The sequence below is a fragment of the Accipiter gentilis genome, chromosome 24, assembly GCF_929443795.1.
Source record: "Accipiter gentilis chromosome 24, bAccGen1.1, whole genome shotgun sequence".
NCBI lineage: Eukaryota > Metazoa > Chordata > Aves > Accipitriformes > Accipitridae > Astur > Astur gentilis.
In genome coordinates, this window is record NC_064903.1 from 4041029 (window position 1) to 4060305 (window position 19277).

The window sequence follows — 19277 nt, forward strand, 5'->3', positions numbered from 1 at the left end:
GGAACATAAAGTAAGATATTTATGAAATAATTGTGAAGCATTCTTAGATGAAGGAGCCAAGCAAGAGAATTTGTAGAAGCTCCTGTAGAAGTTTGTAGAAGAAGAGTGCAGGCTGATTCTTTGTCTCTGTCTTGCTGGATGATGGGGAGTGGATCAAGCTGTGGGGCAGTCTTTTTTTTCCATTACATAGATGTGAATGTTACTGCTGCTAAGGTCAGCCCAAAGCAGGGATAAAAGACTAAATTCTAATCTGCAGATATGAAAAGTGAAGAATATGGGCAGATCTTCTTTTCAGTGGAAGTAAAGCATTGTATAGGAAAGATAATTTATAAATATCATGGATAACTGATGCTATTCAAAAGTACTGGTTTGTTTCCAAATTAACCACTACATAAGTAGACCTACTCTTTTCTCATTTAAATTCATTCTTTGTTTATCTTGGTTTGGATCCAGAGGCCTGATCTACTGTTTTTTATCCAACACTCCTGTTGAATCCATATGGATCAATTATCATTATCAAGAGCATCATGTTGGTCCTAAAGGGAACCTCTCGCACCTGAGAGATTAACTCTGGAAACAGCCTCTTCAGACTGCAGAATTTTTCTAGCCTAGATGGACCACCTCTGTGCAATGGGGACGCTAGAGACACAGATGGGTGTTTGGATACCAAAAGGTTTTTTAGTTTGACCATCTCAGTTTTCATAGATGTTTGGAGAATGACTACACTTGCATGAATGCCTGAGTCTATGGAAACTGATGAATATGCAAAGTAATTGACTGTTCTTGGTGGTAACCCAGTCATCTGTTCACATTAGACCAGCGTAGTATGTGTTCGTAGCGCTGCTGACAGTGCCTTTCATGTCTGGGCAGCTGGGGAGACCTTATGAGGCAGAAAACCATAGGTTTAGCCCATAGTAAATATTAGAACCCAACCACATGTGATTGTTTCAGTAAAGAATCTTATTTGTATTTGTTACAGCCCAGGAACATACCATGACCTGAACATCTTCTTTACCCTCCTGGGTAATGTCAATACAGTCTTTGCAGAGCACACTCCAATGTTTCCTGTTAGCAATACACCCTATTTCTGTGTACAGATATATAAGGTGCCAGGAGATGGTCCTGCAGATTTGTGCTTTATTTGGTACTAAAGCTCCCCTGCAGCACACATCCAAGCCCAGAAAAGCACTGGTGGCATATAGGTAGAGTCATACTCCTAAATTGGCACTTGGTCTCTTGCTTTTTTTGGGGGGTGCTGAGCAGGGAAGATAAAGCCCAAAAGTGGGAGTGACAATAGACTAACTCAAAATGTAGCAGGCTTTGGGGCTGAGAACTGAAGAAGTTCAGTAACAGCATGTGATAGACTACATCAGTGGTACATGAAACGAGAAGCAAAGCATGGAGATACTTTGATGTGCTTGCAATACCTTCCCTGCTGAGTTAGAGTTTTAATTTGGTGAGTCTCGTCAATGGCATCAGCCCAGTGTAACGAAGCAGGAAGGAGTCCAGAACAGTGGCTTCTCTTTTCAGTTTTACCAGTGCAATTAGGAATTATGTCATTGAGGTCAGCAAGACAAGTGAATCTCCATAAGCAGAATGAAATTCAGAGTGCATAAGATGCTTTTGAAACAAGTTGGCTCTGCTTTGGCTGAAGTAATGTGAAGAAAGATCATAGTAAATTAATAACCAACACTAGAAAGGAAAATAGAAAAGGAAGTTAAAAGAAAGGAGAGCTCTAAGTATTTTCTTGCACCAAGATGACATATAAATATATACAGACTTAATTAGGAGAAGGTTACTTGAAATCTCAAAGCCAGCTATCAGCTTCTCACTTTCTCACAATATTTTGTTACAGCCTACTATAAAAAAGGCATTTAATTAAAACAGATTTATTCATCTGATCATGCAGGCGTTACAACGAGACACTGTTTCCAGAACTTGGGTCTTTTTGTTCAACTTAGTGGAAAGTAATAATATCATGGAAAAGGTATCTCCCATGTTAATAGGCAATGTTCATCCCTTGTACCTTAGCATTGGTTTGTTCTGCCTTTGCCCTGAGCCTAGCAGACTGCAGACACACTATGAGATTTTGTCCTGCATTTTATGTGTGTAAAGGGAGGATTTTCCCTGAGACGTGTTCAGTTGCAATGCTGTAGTTGCTTATATTGCTTACTTAGACTTCTCTGTGCGCCCTAAGGATTTGCAGACCTATGCTAATGTAATACATAGAGTCACCTTGAGTTCACATTTATCAGCTTATGCAAGTGCTAACCTTTTACTGCACTGCAACAGAAATGCCATTCCTGTTCAGCCTGGAGATGACAAACAAACAGCTTCATTGTCAATCGTGGATTTAGGAGGCTGGCTGGCTCAGTGGCTGGTGCAGTGGCTTTGGGAGCGTAGTTCTTGTCAAACACTACACAAACCAGAGCGGGCAATCTTGTTTTTTTCCCCAGGGAGGGATGGTGTTTGTTTGTTTGTTTGTTTGAGTGGTTTCACCTTTTTCAGGCTTTAAGGAGGGCATACTTGAGGTATGCTGAGCATTTCATGCCAGCTTTCCACTAACAATCTGTGGCATTATCTGGTGCAGTGTTGGCGCTTGTTTTGGGGCAGCTCAAACTGTAGGATCCTTGGCAGGGATGCAGTATCCCTAGAACTATCACTGCCCATCATTTTCTTTTGTAGAAAGTTGAAGTCCAGAATGAAATTTGGGAAACATATGGATAGCATTTGACTTTTTCAACCTGAAATGTCAGCCAAGTAACATTTGTGGAACCAGTATAGCCAGACACCAGGCAATAGACACTGTGTAACAGCATGGACCATCCTGCTAAGGATTTACAGGGAGACTCAGTAGCTCCCCTGAAATATAGGGGAATTCTTGGAGGACTCCAGCTTCTTTCACTGGCTGTTTGGCCACATGATGTGGCTGTTTGGCTTGGCTTCTGCAGGCTGCTGTTCTGGCTAGAGACACAACACAGGAGAACAGTATTTGTGGTTGTCAGAGGTGCTTGCTGGTAGTAAGGTCTACACTACTGTGTTTTGATCAGAAATCAGTAAAGATGGACCTGAACTGTAGCTCTGAAAATAGCTTTGAAAGGAAGGAGCCAGACCTGCTGGGCCAAAGGTATGCAAACAAGAAAGCAAATAGCAAGCAACTGGCCTAATGTATTTTAGACAAAATTGAAAAGAGGTCTTCACTGACAGCAAAATCCAGCTAAAAAAGAGAATGCAAGGGCTCCTGAGAGTGCTGGAGGGCACAGGAAAATCCGTGCTGAATCTAGCTTCCCACTTGAGAGCTGTGGCAGAGGAACAGGGACTGAAGAAGCTGAGGAAAGATAGCTGGGCTACAAGTACTGTAACGTTAAACAAAAAGATACTTCTGGTCCATTATGGCACTTCAGAACACAGGGCCTAGGACACATAACCTCACTAAATTGAGAAGAATTTGGCCTTAGTTCATCAGTGTAAAAAAATCATTGTTTTATTTATTTTTTCATGCATGTTCCAGCTGAAACTACCTTCTAAATAAAAAAAACATTCCTTTATTATAGTTACAGAAGGGGACTTGAAAAATGAGAAGGTCTTGAGAAAATTGTGGACCTGAATACTTTTGGTGAAGCCAAATTAAGTCCTGTACGTAATTAAGCCAGTAGAGATGCAGGGTTATTCTAAAGAGTCAAAGAATTAATTTTAGACTTGTGACAATGCACCCCCAAGCAAAATCAGGCTCGGATTTTAGTCAATCATGCAGTCCATCTAGGAACAGCTCAGAATTTGAGGAAAGTCTCAATTTTCCCTTTCAGTGATGCATGGGAATATCATGTCTTCCATGGATACTCTTTTTGCCGTCATTTTTGCTGTTCTGTTATGAAAACTTGATTGTGGGTAATAAAATTTAATGGATAGTGTTCAAGAATGCTAACAGCTAATTAGATGAGCAAAAAAATGTGTAAAACTAACCGTAGAGCTTGAAATTATAGAACTGTAGATGGTCATTATGCCCATGCCCATTGAAAGTGTAAGTGAAAAAAAACCCCAGGTCTTAATTTAATGTCTTTGCCAGTTGTTTGTTATACAAGCTGGCTTTAGCCTTTTGGATGTTTTTTAATCAGACACTTTATCTGCTTTATGTGTCTGGAAAGAACAGTGCTGACAGTATCTTGAAGATGAGAGCTGTGTAGTCAGAGAAAGTTATTGAAGCTGGGAGGAAGGCAAAAAATGAATTCTAGAAACAGAATTCATTCCTGTTACGGCAACCAAGACGAGGGCCTCTTGGTGTCCTTACTTGTAGCTACCAGTGATGCCATATACTCTAAAGCAAAAGAGAAGTGCGGACGGGACAAACTACTCGTCCAAGGGTGCACCAGAAAGGCAGTGGAAAAGATCCCTACTTTGCTGTGTCACTGGGATGTGGCTCTCAGATAGAGCAAATGCTGCTGCTAAAACTCCCAGCTAGAATCCTGATTTCTTTTCAACCTCAGAGAAGCTCTCAGGCACCTCAAGGATTTTACCCACCCTTTATTTTGCCACGTTTGGTGGAGTATACTTTATAACAGACCGACCCGATTCTGGTGGGAACCACCAGACCCTTCACGTAACTGACATGAGAAGCCAAAGTCAGAGCAGAGCTGGGAACTAATCTCATTTCCCACACATTAATTCTGCTTGTTTTGCCATAGACCCGATGATCTGTGAGAAACTTGGCTGATGTGGTTATGCTGTTTTCTGCAGTCATCCCAGAGGTCGTCCCCAGCCCTCCTGACAGCTTTGAAGGTTTGCAGAAAGCTAAGCCTCAGGTAGCTAGACAGTGGGGATCTTAGCTTGATACTCATTTCTCCAGTCAATGTCAAAAGACCTGCTCCTCTGGAAATAACTCTCAGAAGGGAGGATTACATCGCCAATGCTGTGTTCACAGTAGGAGGTAGTTCAGAGTCCAGGACTGGGGTCAGACAGAGAAAGCAAAAGGTGGAAGTGCCTCTCCATTCCCTACTCATTAAAGTAACATGCCAGGTGAAACGGCATCTGAGTGATGTCTGACATCTGCAGTGGTCCCTCCAGCAGTTTGCATAGTTATTTAAAATGTCTGTGTGTTTCCTCTGTTTCAATGAACACCTTGAGCATAGCTCCCTTTCTGTTAAATTCTTGTACAAATTTTGTTCATGCAGCCCCTTTTAGGTGGGGCAAAAGAGGTGAGGGTGTCTTCAAAAATCACCCAAGCATGGAGGTAGGAAAGATAAATAATGCAAACCGGTAACTTTCCATCTCCTGTCTTGGATAAGGACTGGAATTGCAATCAGCATTGGCACCTTGATGATCATGCCCCAGAATTAGCCTCTCACTGAGATATATGGGACTCAGCCTTTTGTTCTTTGCCCAGGCTCTCTGCTAACTCCTGTAGCTGTCTAAGCATCAGATACCCACATTTTCAGATTTTCTTCACAGACATCGTAGATGGAAGCTTTCAGTTAAGAAATCAAGAAGGAAAAAAGCAAGAGGAAGGCAAAAGAAAATGAGGATTTGAGTGAACAGTGCCTGTCAGAGGAGACTAGCAGTGCATCATCACTGTACATCTGCTGCTCTAGTGCCTTGTTCTAGTCAAAACATCAGTAGGGAAAACAGCTGTGCTACCCTGAAGCCTTACTCTCCTCTACAGTACTCCACACATAGTTCAGCCATCAGTCAGTGGTTAAGGTGTGAGCCTGGAGCGCAATGATGCTCTTTGCTGGCCCTAGGCTTCCTGTCAAAAGTTGGTAGTGTCTTCTGCTTTTCTTTACTTAGAAAATGGGGGTGATGATACTTTCTGTTTTGCAGGGAGCCCTAACCAGATGTGCTACTAAGCAAGGATTTGTGGGAGGAGGGCTCTTAGACCTAGGGCTTTAACGAAAAAGGAAATAAATTTGAAAATAGTGCCTATCTGGTAATATACATGCTGTTTGCATTTCTGTCTGTAGCCACAGTTATGACTGTGCTTAAATAGAGTTGTCTAGTGTGGAACATATTTTCTCAGCTGATTTTAAGCTCTGCATGGCAGTAATAGAGGTGTCTTAGAGTAGAGAAGATTCAGCAGGCCTTGGCTGTAAGTAGGCATGTATAGAAACGTATTTCTCTGCTGCCAAAAGTGGTGTTAAATTGGTGGCTGTTTTATCTGATTGAGTCGAAGGGATCCTCTCACACTACATGTGAACAAGGATGTATGATATCTAGCTGGCATGATTTAATGGACTTACAAAACTATCTTCGTGGAGAATACCCAGTGATGCTTCTGCACTGTGTCGACTGAGTGATAACACCCTTTTAGCTTTATAAATAGCAGAGCAGGCGATCCTTAAAATGTGTGGGCATGAGTGAGTGTACAAAATGCCACCGTTGCCCTGACCCGCCTGGTACCAGAGCAGAGCACAAAGACATCCCTTGCTGCATGGACCATGCTGGGTTTTTTTCCAGCCAGTGAAGGGCTTACAGAGAAGGTGGTGCCGTGGCCTGCAGAGAAGGTCTGGCATGCCCAAATCAAGCAGCCACAGTACTGCCGAGTCCATGGGCTCCAATGCCCCATTCCTCCCCTCTCTGCCCCATCCCTCAGATCTGCAAACTTTGGCTTAAAGTTAATGAGATTTTTTAAACCTAGAGAATTTGGGACACTTTCTGCCTGGTTTCTGCATCAATGAAGTTCACTCAGTGACTCACACTCTTTACTTCACACCCTGGAGGCTAGAAACTTTTTTTTTTTTTTTTTCAGAACACATTCTCATGTAATTATTGAACTCTCAGAGCTCAGGGCTGAAAATAAACCCCAGCAAATGTGGCTAGACTCCCAAGGAAGTGACAAGCATGGCATGACTGTAATCTAGTGTAGTCTAGTTGTGCAGACTGCGAACAGTTATGGAGAGCACACAACCCTGGGGAAAACTGCTCTCCTGGGGTGAAACAAGTCCTTGATATGCTGCTAAGAGTGATACTACTTACATGGCCTTCTCGAGGCCTGCTCGGCCCTGACTGCATGGTGTGGTTTATCCTCAATCTCAGTCTTAATGCCAAAACAGTTCATTTCAGAGTCACTTTACAGATAGTACATTGCTGCTCCATTGGCAGAGATCAGTATCTTGTAAGCCATCTGTACTGTAAGAAACAATGCTATTTTGTCAGGGAGATGGTGAGAACGATATCCTACATGTTGTATATCTGCGATTTAGCAGCTCTGTGTAGACTTCCAGGAAAGACAGGCACATAAAAAGTACAGCTAAAGGTGCATCAGGAATGCACATATAGGAAGAAACCCCAAGAAGCCAAAAGACAGTCTGCAGGTAGATGTTGTTTGGGTAAATTAAGCAATTAGTCTTCTTTCTTTGCAGGTTCAGTGCTCGCTATTCCTTTCATGTGCAGTAAATCACAATTTTGATGTATGTCTACCATGATCTGACCTACATTTTATGTAGGAGCCAGGAAAACATAAACCAGTTCTCCAAAGTGATGTTCAGGGAAAGCAGAAGAGCAGTTCTTTAAAATTGTAGGTGCATGGGGAGGAGAGGCCACTGCTACTGCCTTGTAGGGACCACAAATTTTCTTACGCTTCATTCTTTTGCCAAAAGTATAACTCTCCTGCCTCGCAGAGATATCTGAGAGATGCCCAAAGGACAGGACGGGGACAAAGGTCTGTAGCAGCCCAGTAACTCCCAGCAGGTTCCAGACACCAGTTACGAGGGCTAGCTGGAAGAGAACAGAAAAAAAAGAGCCTTTGCAGAGCCTTGGAGGGGAGAGGAGATCAGTATCAAGAGAGGAAAAGAAAACTAGTAGAGACAGCTGTGGTAATTACCACTTCAGGGGTGATTTTCATTAACCTGCAAGATCTTCCTCTCAGCAGAGATCAGACAGAAAAGGGGAAAGTGAAGCTGTGTTAGAAGAGACCTGAGAGGGAGGAGGAGGGAGGACAGGACGTCCACTCAAGAGAATCTGGGAGAGAAAAAGTAATGCCCAGGACCAGTCTGTGAATCCAGCACTGAAGACAGACCCAGGGGCAAGGTATTTGTTAACTGTTTTCTTTTTAAAGTTTGCAAAACATTAATATTTTAAATAGTTTATTCTTTATTAGCATAATTAAGAATACACAAGTCTAAACTCACTGAAAACAGAATTAACAAATTAGCAGGTGCAGGAATTTGGAAGCAAGAGGTTTGGGAAAACAGAGCTTGCAAATGTCGGCATTAAGTAGAGCAGTGAAATCGTGCCAAGCCTTATTTATGGATTTGTGCACTGCCTTTGCATAGGCCCACTCCTGCAGCCAGAGGAATACAGCTCAATTTAAACATGAACCCCCTTGCAGTTATACTGTAGCTGAGCCTAAAACTGAGAACATACAAAATAAATCTCTTCTGAAGAAAAACTGATGAGCCTCACCTCAGATGTCTCTTGAAAGCCGAGATACCTTGAATGAACACTTAACTGAACAGGGAAGCAAACTGCAAAATTAAATCCAAAAGAAAATGGGAGAAAATTTTAGAACAGTATCTCAAGAAAAGAAAATACAAAAAAAAAAAAAAAGCAGCAACATTAAGTTATACTGCAAACAAGAACTTGGGGAGAAAAAAAAAGCATCCTATGCCCATGTGAGAAGTTCCCCTTAGGAAGACCAGGGACTGATTTCTAAGATAATGTCATGCAGATTTTTCAGCATCTGACAGAGTAGCCCTGTGGAATATTTAAAATAAGGTGTTTCTCTAGTAAGGTGGGGCTTTTTCATTTTTTATCATCACTTCTTGTGCAACCTTTCTTGGGACAGAACTGCTGCGCCCCATCAGGGCACTGGCCCCAGGAGAGGGAAGTCTCTACCGTGAGATTGAAAAAGGGTGCCAGAAGGCTTCCACTGCAATATCATGGGGCAGGACTGCAAACTTCAGACCTGAGCCCAAGGAAGAGAGACTGCGGTATTCCTGTTAACCACAGTGGCTGCCTGTAAGGTGAGGAGCAGGTGTGGGCAGAGGCAAAGCTCCTGCTTGGTTTTCTCTATACAGAAGGCAACAGTAGGGCAGGGGAAGAGCATTTTACATCCCTCTAAAGGGGCTCAGTGACTCAGCTCCCCTGGAGGCATTCGGACTCCAGATCGCTCTGGCATTGTGTTTGTCTCAGTAGACACTAAAGGATCGGTTACATATATTAAGCTATACATATATATGTATGTGTATTTCTGGGCAATTCTGGCCAATTATCACTTGCTGTCACGAAAGGATGAAGCAAGTCACTTCACTTCTGTTTGCTGTGGATTTCCCACTCGTACAACGAGAGGATGAATGCTGCTTGTCCTTTAAAAAGTACTTTTAGATCTGTGGCTGAAAAGCCATGTAAGAGATGGGTGTTATTGTTGGTAGCCAAAAGACACAATGTAAGTAGGCAAAGATTAAGAAATAACATGTTTACTCCTACAAATCTCTGACCCAAATCTCTGACTTTATAAGAATGGTCTGGTAGTTGAATAGGCAAGTTTTATACTGGCGATATTATTCAGGAACCTTATAAGGGCATAAATAGTAACAAACGTCTGTGTCCTATGCATTTCTTTACTTATAAGCAGTATAACAGTGTTACCCCTCTTCCATGCTGCTTTATGTCTGTGCAGCATTTTTTTGTGTCTTTTAGATTCACATGCTTAATTCTCCTGAGAACAACATTTTTCTATTTTAAATGAATGTGTTTTTATTTCCTCCAGCCTTTCTGTGGGTCTTCAAAAATTGTCCAGTTTGCAGTTCTAGGCTCTTCCCTGAGCTATCTTAATGAACTAGGATTTGGCTTTGCTTCTTTATTTTATCTGCAGACTATTCTGTTTATTGTCATTGTCAGGGGAAGCTCCCTCCCACTTTCTTTTTATGAAGATTTCTCTTTTCTTTTTTCTGTATGGCATTTCTACCTCCCCATAAAATACCCTGCTTTACTGCACAGCTGAGGCAGTCATTTTGTCAAGAGACTGTCTCAACAGAAGTGGCAGTGAAGGATGCTAGGACCAGGCCTGACTTGTGCAGAAGCATGACTGAGATAAACTGTGATTGCACTACCATTGCAATCTGTAATGCTTGGTCTCCATCATTTTAAAATGGTACATTCAGCAAGACCTTTTGCTTGTAGAAACGGCTTTCCTTCTCAGCCCTACAGCCATCCAGGTGGCTCAGACTACAGGATTTGCTGGTGAGGTGCACCTGAACCAGCCAGGGTCCAACGTGGTGGGGAAGCTGCGCAGCCATGTGGCTGCAGCCACAGGAGAGGAGACTGTGCCCTGCATTGGTCGGTGCTAGTGAAGGAGAGGTAATACCCCCCACGCCGAGTTGTGCTGCATTCAAATCAGTCACCTGCTCTAAGTACTTCAAATATTTGGATTTTTCAGAATTTTCTTCCTGTGTCTGGAAGCCCCTAAGAAATCTTTCTCCTGTGAAGGTTTTAGAAAGGAGAGATGTCTGAAAGCTTGTTCTCTTTCCACAGAGCGCAGGCACAGAAGCATCACTGCCAGGCACTAGCACCCTCATGGGAGCAGGGCAGCCTCTCCTTGCCCATTGGGAGCTCTGATTTTGGTGCCATTTGAGCAAATGACTGCGAAATGCAAGTGGTGTGCTCGCTGCTCTTGGGACACAGATTCCTTGTGTTCATGTTTCCAGCATTCTGTAGGTGCAGGGAATTTGGCTTTTAATCCCTCCATATTTACCATAGTTTGGAAATTAAGTCAGGGAAGCAGTATACATGGGTCTTACACTTTTTCATCTCCAAAAGGTGATGCAGGTGAGCATAGTACTGTCTGAAATAGCTTTTCTTTGCAATTGGGAAACATTTATGTGAGAATTGAGCACATGATTTTTCCTTCTCCTACCAAGAACCCCCAGTCTAGTTTGAATGACAAAATTAGGAACAAAACTAAAACAGAGTTACTAGAGCTAGAGTTACTACTGCACAGTAACCCTAGAGACTGTCAGCATAGGGGACTGCATATGCTGGGTCTTGACTGTATTTTTACACGGGTGCCAATGAAAACAGTTCCAACAAAGCTTGTTCAGAAATGGTAATTGATAACCACTAATAAATCCACACGTTACTGAGACGAGAAGCAGAGCCTAAACAACTGTCACTGTTAGTTGTTTATAGCTTGCTGCAACTGCCCTTTTCTCATACTGGCAACTGTGCCATAATCTTGTATTTTCCTTTTGTGACTGGGTGGCTTAGTTGCGCTTTCAGCCAGGCTGAGGCAGGTCTAACAGTCCATACTGTCATCAGCTCTCCTAGAGACAATATTCACAGATTATCTTGTTGATTGAAGAAATGATTACAACGCTCGTTGAGTGAGAGTGGGAACAGGCAAAAAAAATCTCTTCTTCAATAGCTACAGCAACTAGAGATTACAAGCAGCAGGCACAGAAACAGTGGACAACATAGAGCACAGAGATGATAATGATGCCATGCCACATTAGTGCTGCATTAGCAGATAAGACAACGGGGCGGCTTGCTTGACAGTATTTCTCAGTTCAGTTGACATCTCTTTTTTGTTATTAGGTGGTGGAAGATGAATAGATAGCCCATCTCAAAAGAGTAGGGGACAGAGCGATGACGTCAGACAGACAAAATAAGCTTTCTGTTCTGTCTGCATTTGCAAAGATACGTACTGTGAATATATTCCAGAGTTGTTTTTTTTTTTTTTTTTAAGCTCCTTACAATGGTACATTTTATTTATTCACACCCATGTGATGACTGTGTGAAAAGAAGTTGGAGAATTACAAACTGTAAATACTTCATTGTAATAGTAGCTAAAACCATGTGGTGCAGCCATTCCATCACCAGAAAGTCATTTTAGTAGCCCAGACTGATTTTTGTTGAGGTAATACTGAAATACTCCAGGGATGGGTCACTACTCCCTGCCCCTCTGCCTCCCGAATAGGAGCTTTGAAATTGGCTCTACACTAGAGGATTTTTCAGTCATCCTTTCCATTAAGACATACCGGAAGCTGTGTGTTGCTTTCAGGACAGATGAAAACAAATCTGGGCTACCTGTACCCTGCAAAGACCACAGTGACAGAGCTGGAGATAGACAAGGATGTTGCTTGTCCTGAACACAGGGATGACTATTGGCCCATGTTCTGCATGGCTGCTTAGGCTGTGTGCAAATCACAATGGCAAGGAGTAGATGTCCTGTTTATTATTATCCAGAGATCAGAGAAAGCACTCTAAATCAAATATATTACCAACTTTCCTGGAATGCAAACACTATACATGTGTGCATAGAGTGAATCTACTGTTTGATAAATTCAGACAAGCTTGGTATTAGCTTTTGCTGTCATTTCCCAAGAAAGGGTGCTGTCTGTTGTTTGAATTCACTTGCAGAGTATAAGGCTGAGCAGCCTCATACCAGCTTGCTCACAGGCTGTAATGGATTCTGGTTTAAGCCCATATATCCAGGGCTTGTCCAGATTAATATGAAATGCTGCAACTTCTGTGCAACTAGACTGAAACTAATGAAGGTTATAACACAAACTAGGGGTTTCCTAATACTGTTTCCTTGATGACTTTCACCCTTAAACGATGCCAGTACATCCTGTTCAGGCAAGAGGCCTTAAGTCATGTGCGATGGAGGAGTAGGTAACAGAAATATGCTGAGCTGAGTCAGGCAAGTACAAATCTTTTTCCTCCATGGCAAAGCAGAGTACCCCAGAGAAGTGTTTACCCATGCACTGTTAAAACTCGGGGCTTTGCTCATTTGGATCAATTAAGCAGCCTGCCCACAAAATGTAGTGACTGTGTTATCTGCTGAAATGTTCTTACACTCTGTATTTTAAAATACAGCAAAAATACACTAAAATACACATTTAAGAAGTTCCCCATTGAGGAAAAACTAGCTTATTAAAGTCACAGATGTACAAAACTTATATGTCTGGACAACACCTTTTTGAAATACAGTTCTGCTGAAGAGAACATCAAGCTCAGCAGGTGGAGATGGAGGACAGAGAACCACTGGGGGCAAAAGAGAGAAGAATAACTTTCTGGGGTTGCTACAAGTGATCATTGCTAGCAGTGAATCAGTGGTAGCCCACCTCTGCAGCTCCACAGAAAAAAGCCTTTTGAGAACATCCTGGTGCTTTGAAGCAATGGTCCGCTCCTGTCCCCAGCATTATGAAGGACTCAAGTGCTGAAGCAGTAGGTTAAACAGAAACCTAGGAAGAACAAAATTCATAGTTGGCTTGAACAGGAAAGCAAGGAATATCAAACACCTCATCTTTTTAAATGGTTAGGCTTACGATGTGAGTTCTTCTCTATGGTCAGGTCAATCCAGATGTGAAGAAGGGCTTGTGTGCTGGCAAACTTGTCGGTTTTGTTTCCAGTTACAGCAGTTCGATATAACAAATGCAAAAGTCTCTTCCTGTGAATTTTCTTTAAGTACATCTGCAGACAAGTATAGTTATAATGGAACTTTCCATCTCTCCAAAATTAAATCCTCCTTTTCCATCCTGAATATCAGCCTTGGCTACCATCTGGCTGACTTTGATTCTGCAGAGATATGGTGAGGTGGAGCCTTGCATCTGCAAAACCCCCTGTGAAACCCATGGGATGTTTCAGGCCTGTAGAGCTCAGCCTGACACTGAGGCCAGTTTCATTGTGTTATTCGCTCTAGGTTCTCGTCTCTAGTCATCACTAGAGCATGGGACAGCCCTTCAGCTCTTCACCAAGACAACATGATTCACATCTGTTACATGCTGGCTTTTAGGCTCTCCCCATGGGTTTAAGCATATGTGGTGAAGTATCACGATTTGTTATTTTCCTTTGAAATACATATGTAGCTGTGCTCTTCTGCTTGAGAGGGCAAAGTCAAACCAAGTGCTTTGCATGTGGAATGGACGAGTTTGTGCTACAGAGTCATACTGGCTTTCAGTAAGGCTGTGTCCAGCAGAGAGAGCTTATTCATCTAGTAGAGAATTCAGCTGTGCCAATTTTTCCATCCTCCAGCATTAGGTGGCCTTGTAGATGTTCTGGACTGACGTGATTGAGCACCCTAAAGCCAGAAGTCTGAGAACTGAGTTTGATTCCTAAGTTTTAGTTAGGAGCACTGAATGCTCAGAGAGGAACAGGTACTTTCTTAAGCCCAACAGTATCTCCAAGCGTACTATATACGCGGTATCTTTTGTAATGATATTTTTATATATACATATATATACACACCCATATGCGGTTAGTCATGACTCATCAATTGATCATGCAGCGGAAGAGAATTATACCAAAGAGTTGGCCTTTCCAAATCAAACATATATATCTTTGATAATTGTCACCCTCCCTAGGAAGTTAAGAGTTGCAGCTGGGACTTGAGTCAAATTATGGCATTTTGAGTTACTGGCAAAGAATTTTCTTTTGGCTTCTGTAAATTTATAATCTGAAGTTTGAGGTTGTCTTCTTTTACAAACACTTCTCAGATTAGAAGGTTACATGCAGTACCCCAGTGACTATATGTATTCTTAACTACGCCTGAAGTGATGACGAGTGAAAAATGTTCTAAGAAGAATTTTTCTCTGCATCTTCTAAGGACATATCCTCCCATGTGAATCATGAACGACTGCAGCCTTGCATTTTTATCACATACTCTATTAGTGCTCTCCCTTTCACTCATCTTGGGCAGTGAAACTATATTACTCATCTCCAATTTTATTAGCTGTCGGTTTCTCATTTTTGTGTTGTACTGCAACCCTGCAAGATTTGGAAAGCACTTATTCCAGGGGAATGATATATCTTACATAACTTATGAGCTGAATATAAACTTCCTGAGATCATGGGGCCTTTGCTAAAGGCAATTTACACAGCCATATACACCAGAAGGTCATTGCAATTTTACAGTTTTGAAATACTTCTGAGGTTGTATATTTATTCAGTAGTGGCTCTTTTTGCATTTAAAAGCATCAGGAAAAATTTCTGCTTCTGACCAAAAAGGTGGTGAGTGTCATGCAGACACATGAGAAGCAGTGAGACTTAGGTTGCAATCTGGTTCCCACTGAACTTCATGGAAAAAACAATTTTCTGGAACAAGAGGGTATCTTTGCAGAAGAAAAGGAATTGCAGAATGTTACAAAGTCAGTTTTATTTCCTCAAACTGTGGGAGGCATAAGCTCAGTCAGACATTGTTAGTAAATAAGATCTAGAGCACTTAAAAGAAGGATCCAATCACAAACTCAATTGGTCCATTAACTACATGTAATATTATTTACCTAAGTGGTCCTTCTGGACTATTTCATAACTCAGCTTTATAACCTTTTTAAAAAAGATCAATATTACTGAGCACACAGCCTCTGAGTGTGATGAAAGAGTCAGGCTGTTTTAGCAGTTACAGTCCATGATTTCCAGACCTGAAGTCCAGATTAGAAATGCAAAATGAGGAAAATACTTTCCCTGAAATACTAAAAAGAAAAAGTAGCCTTGGAGAGAAGAATGGAGGGAAGCAGTGAAGTAAGATGTGTTGCAAGAGATCAGTTCTTTTATTGGGCTGATAGAACTAGAAAATACAGTCAGGCTTTCCAGCACATAAACCCTTCTGCAGATCTGAGAGAGAGGATGTAGTGACATTTAAAGCCACACACACAGTTTTGCCAACATGTGTCAGAGTGAATCTCCAGTAGGAGGGAACAACCAACCGCTCTATTTGCAACTTGGCAGATAGGGTGTTTTGTTGTCTGCTCTAATGTGTGATGCGAGTTGGCTGCTCGTACCGAGTCCCATCAAGTGGGAAAGGTAGCTCTTGTCTATTGAACTTGTGTTCAAGATCCAGTATTTGATTTGTTCCTCAGGTAGTCAGATGCTCACATCAGCTGGGAGCGATGAGCTCCACTATCTAAATTCAATACCCCTACAAGTCTCTGCTGCTTCCATTACACAGGGAACTCAGAAATTGGGAGCAATGGTGCTTTTCCACCTCTTAATCAGCATCATGAAAATTCAAATGATGGTAAAAGCAAATAAAAGCCAGGAAGGTCCTATTTTATAGTGGGCCTAGTGGCTACATGGATGTAAACCAGCACTGGCTCTCACCCTTTCAGTTATACTCATCCCATTTCATACAGGTCATTCTGATTTCCGTGAGACGGTAGCATGTGGGAGTGTGTTGTGTGTGTAAAGTGGGAAATGAGGGATCGTTCAACTGCTAACAGATCCTAAGTTTTGTAGTGAAAACTCCTGAAATTTTTAGTGGCAAAGGGCAGTGCTGCTGAGTGATCTTTGCCTGTCTATCTTCATTAACCACATCTATTAACTAATGGCTACTATTCAGTGCTGCTCCCCTGCACTTCTTTCTCCTTGCCCTCTCCTCACTGCTTCTTACACATTGATCAGGCAGCCCCCCTTGCCTTTTCCCATGCTAGCACACAACATTGCTCTAAACTTTGTGCAGTTTTCATAATGTTCTGTCTCCGACAAGAAATGTTAGAAAGGAAAGCTAATTTTCATTCTTTCTGTTGTCTGTTTCTCCTTGGTGCTGAAGCAATCTCTGGTGCACCTGGGCATGATACATCAGTGTGATGAACTGATCATTTGGTACCAAGTTGTGATCCAGGGTGGGAGACAGGCAAGGGTGTTGAGGACAGCGCAGTGTCTGTAGAGAGTGCTGACTGTAGGTATCATACAGACGGTGACAAGTATAAAGCCGCTTCTTAGTTTGCAGCAAAACCCATTGTTTTCAGCCCTCAGCCGAAGTAATACCATTCCCTTGTGATTGTGACATGTCTATCCCAAGTGTTCAGTCAAAAAAACCCACATGTGGCAGCTGTAATGCCATTTCATTCTTCCGAGTGAAAAAAGTGGCCCTGTTGGTGCAGGGGATAAATACATCTGAACTGAGTTTTGGAAGATGCAGAGAAATTTTTGCAGGGATATTAAAACCATTTTGTGTTATTAGACAAAGTAATGTGGCTGGAAACCTTCCTTCCCCAAACCAGAGAAGCTTTTTCTGCCAGGTATGACTGCTTTTCAGGGGCTAAAGCTCTCATTTCTGTGCCAGGCAACATAGAAGTGGTGTCAGGCTGAAATGGCTTGAAGATTTGGACTAATAGTTCAGGGAGAAGGGCAACCCAAATGGAGAGAGATCATAGAGTCCAAATTGAGTGGTAAGTCCTCCTCCCCTTATTTTGTGTAGTTTGTTATGTGGTTCTCTTCATTTTTCTACACCTGTTTGTGCTGCAGGTATCACCATTGCATTAGCCAGTCATTGGATATTGTCAGATGCATCTGCAATCAGGCATAGACTGGAAAAAATTTTCCTTGCCCCAAATATTAACTCAAGTAGCAGAAAATGCCTCTCTGTGAAGAGAATTCATATGGAAAACATGTGCTTTCAGGCTCTCTGCACAGATTCCAAAATTTTAATGTGACTGTGTTTCTATTTTCGCTGCCTTTCAAGTACTTAAATTGTTTCTTCTCTCTAGGCACCTGTGAATTGCCTACCCCTTTTCCTACCTGGATTTCATCAATATTTTTGTCATTTTTTAACTGTTAAGCAGGAGACAGTACAACTCTGGGACAAACAAGTGGTCTAGGGTCTACCAGCATTGTCTGTTTCTTTCACGAAAAGATGCTGCCTCCAGGAGATTGGTGGTATTGGGAAGTGATAGCTAGAGAGCAGTAATCCTTGGGTTCATTTGTTCCATCCACGTTTGACTGATGCTCTGTTAGCCAGTTTTGGAAGAGAAAGACATTAGGTTTGGAAGGTCCATCTGTAATTGTGCTGGATCTCAGGCTGAGGGGCAGCTCAACAGCTAAAGTTTTTGCTGAAATCTTCCATGTAATCCAGACAGACAGATATTTGTTTTGACACTGCATGCTATAATTTCCAAACCCAGTCAGCAGTGTGCGTTTGTTAGGCTCTGCAGATGATGGCATGAGAAGAATTCAGGGCAAAACATGCATTTTGTGAATCCTTCCTGTTTGGTTTTATTGCAGCTTCTTATGTGCTTGCAGTATTAACAAAATGCTTTCTTGGACTGGGGTTGTACTGGGAGATGAGATCTGGCTGAGAAGTTAAGATATCTGAAGCTTTCTTTTCTTTCTACAAAACTGTTGGAAAGGAAAGGGATCCAATTCTGGCATGATGTTTCATAAGGTGACATTTGTTATAACTCATTGCAAATGTTACTCACCATCTACAAAACATTCAATTAAACTGAAGAACAGTGAAAAATATCCAGTTCCACTTTAGCAGCTGTACTTGTCACCAGAATCCTTCAGGTTTCTCGGAGCCAACAGATTCCCCCCTGGAGAACTCTACATGGTGGCTACTGTCCTCTGCCACCCGTCCCACCAGTTGGTGTTCCTGCTCCTGTGAGCCAGATTGTCACATGAGGACAAAATTTCCCTTCCCATTTGGGCTTATCCTTACTTTCCCAAAGATCTCTTTGGTCCTTAACTTGTTATCAGACCTGTTCTGCATCCTTTTGTGTCTTGTCAGTATTTCAGTGGGAATTGGCTGCAGGGATAACATTTTCAAAAACAAAATTTGAATAATGACCTGTATTCCTTAGTCCTTTTGAAAATCGGAGTAGTTGGTTATACATGTAGTTTATTGAGACTTCAAGCTCCTAAGTCACTCAAGATTGTTCCTTAGTTCTCAAAGCTTTAGTGGCATAACGTTTCCATAGAAAATAAGCCAATATGTTTATGATGGTTTCCATTCAGATCATAGGTCCTTTTGCCTGTTAACACCTTTGTGTGTGTCTTCACGTTGAGGGATATGTGCAGAGAGCTCTAACTCTGGAAACGTAACAAACAAAAACTTTTCTTGTACTTGTAGGAAACCAGGATACTAAGCACATTTTTTGAGATGCCAAATGCGTTGTTACAGATCTCTGGCTCCCCAGGAAATTCGCAGATGTAACTTTGCTGTATGCTACAACCACCCACTATTTTGCAGTGTCAGCTGGGCTGGAGCTCAGATCCACCCACTCCTGCCGCACCGGGCCCATTACACTGGAACTGAAGGCAAAATGCAAATTGGCTCTGCTGAGCACGGTTGCCTTATGGCATGCAGTGGTATGGTAAAGACAGAACCCATAGTGTCTCTCTCCTGGTTCAGCACCTGAACCACAAGATCCTACTTCTCCTTATCTCTTTATCAAAACCTCCTCTTTCCCCTGGATAGCGCACTAAAATGGAACAAAACTCTGGCTAATTTGCTGCAGGAAACCATTAAGCTTTGGGCAAGGAGGCGGAATAAGTAATCCAATTAGTTATAGCTGCTAGTGTCCACTGGTCCTGATTTGGTGTGGCTTATCGATGCCAAGCGGAGGTAG

At 42.2% G+C, this 19277-nt stretch overlaps 1 protein-coding gene across 1 annotated transcript in view; it reads left to right on the forward strand.

The window, feature by feature from the left end:
- The window catches only part of TRPC5 (transient receptor potential cation channel subfamily C member 5), a 95926-nt gene that overhangs the window by 9496 nt on the left and 67153 nt on the right, over positions 1–19277 (forward strand). The gene's annotated exons all lie outside the window — the stretch shown is intronic.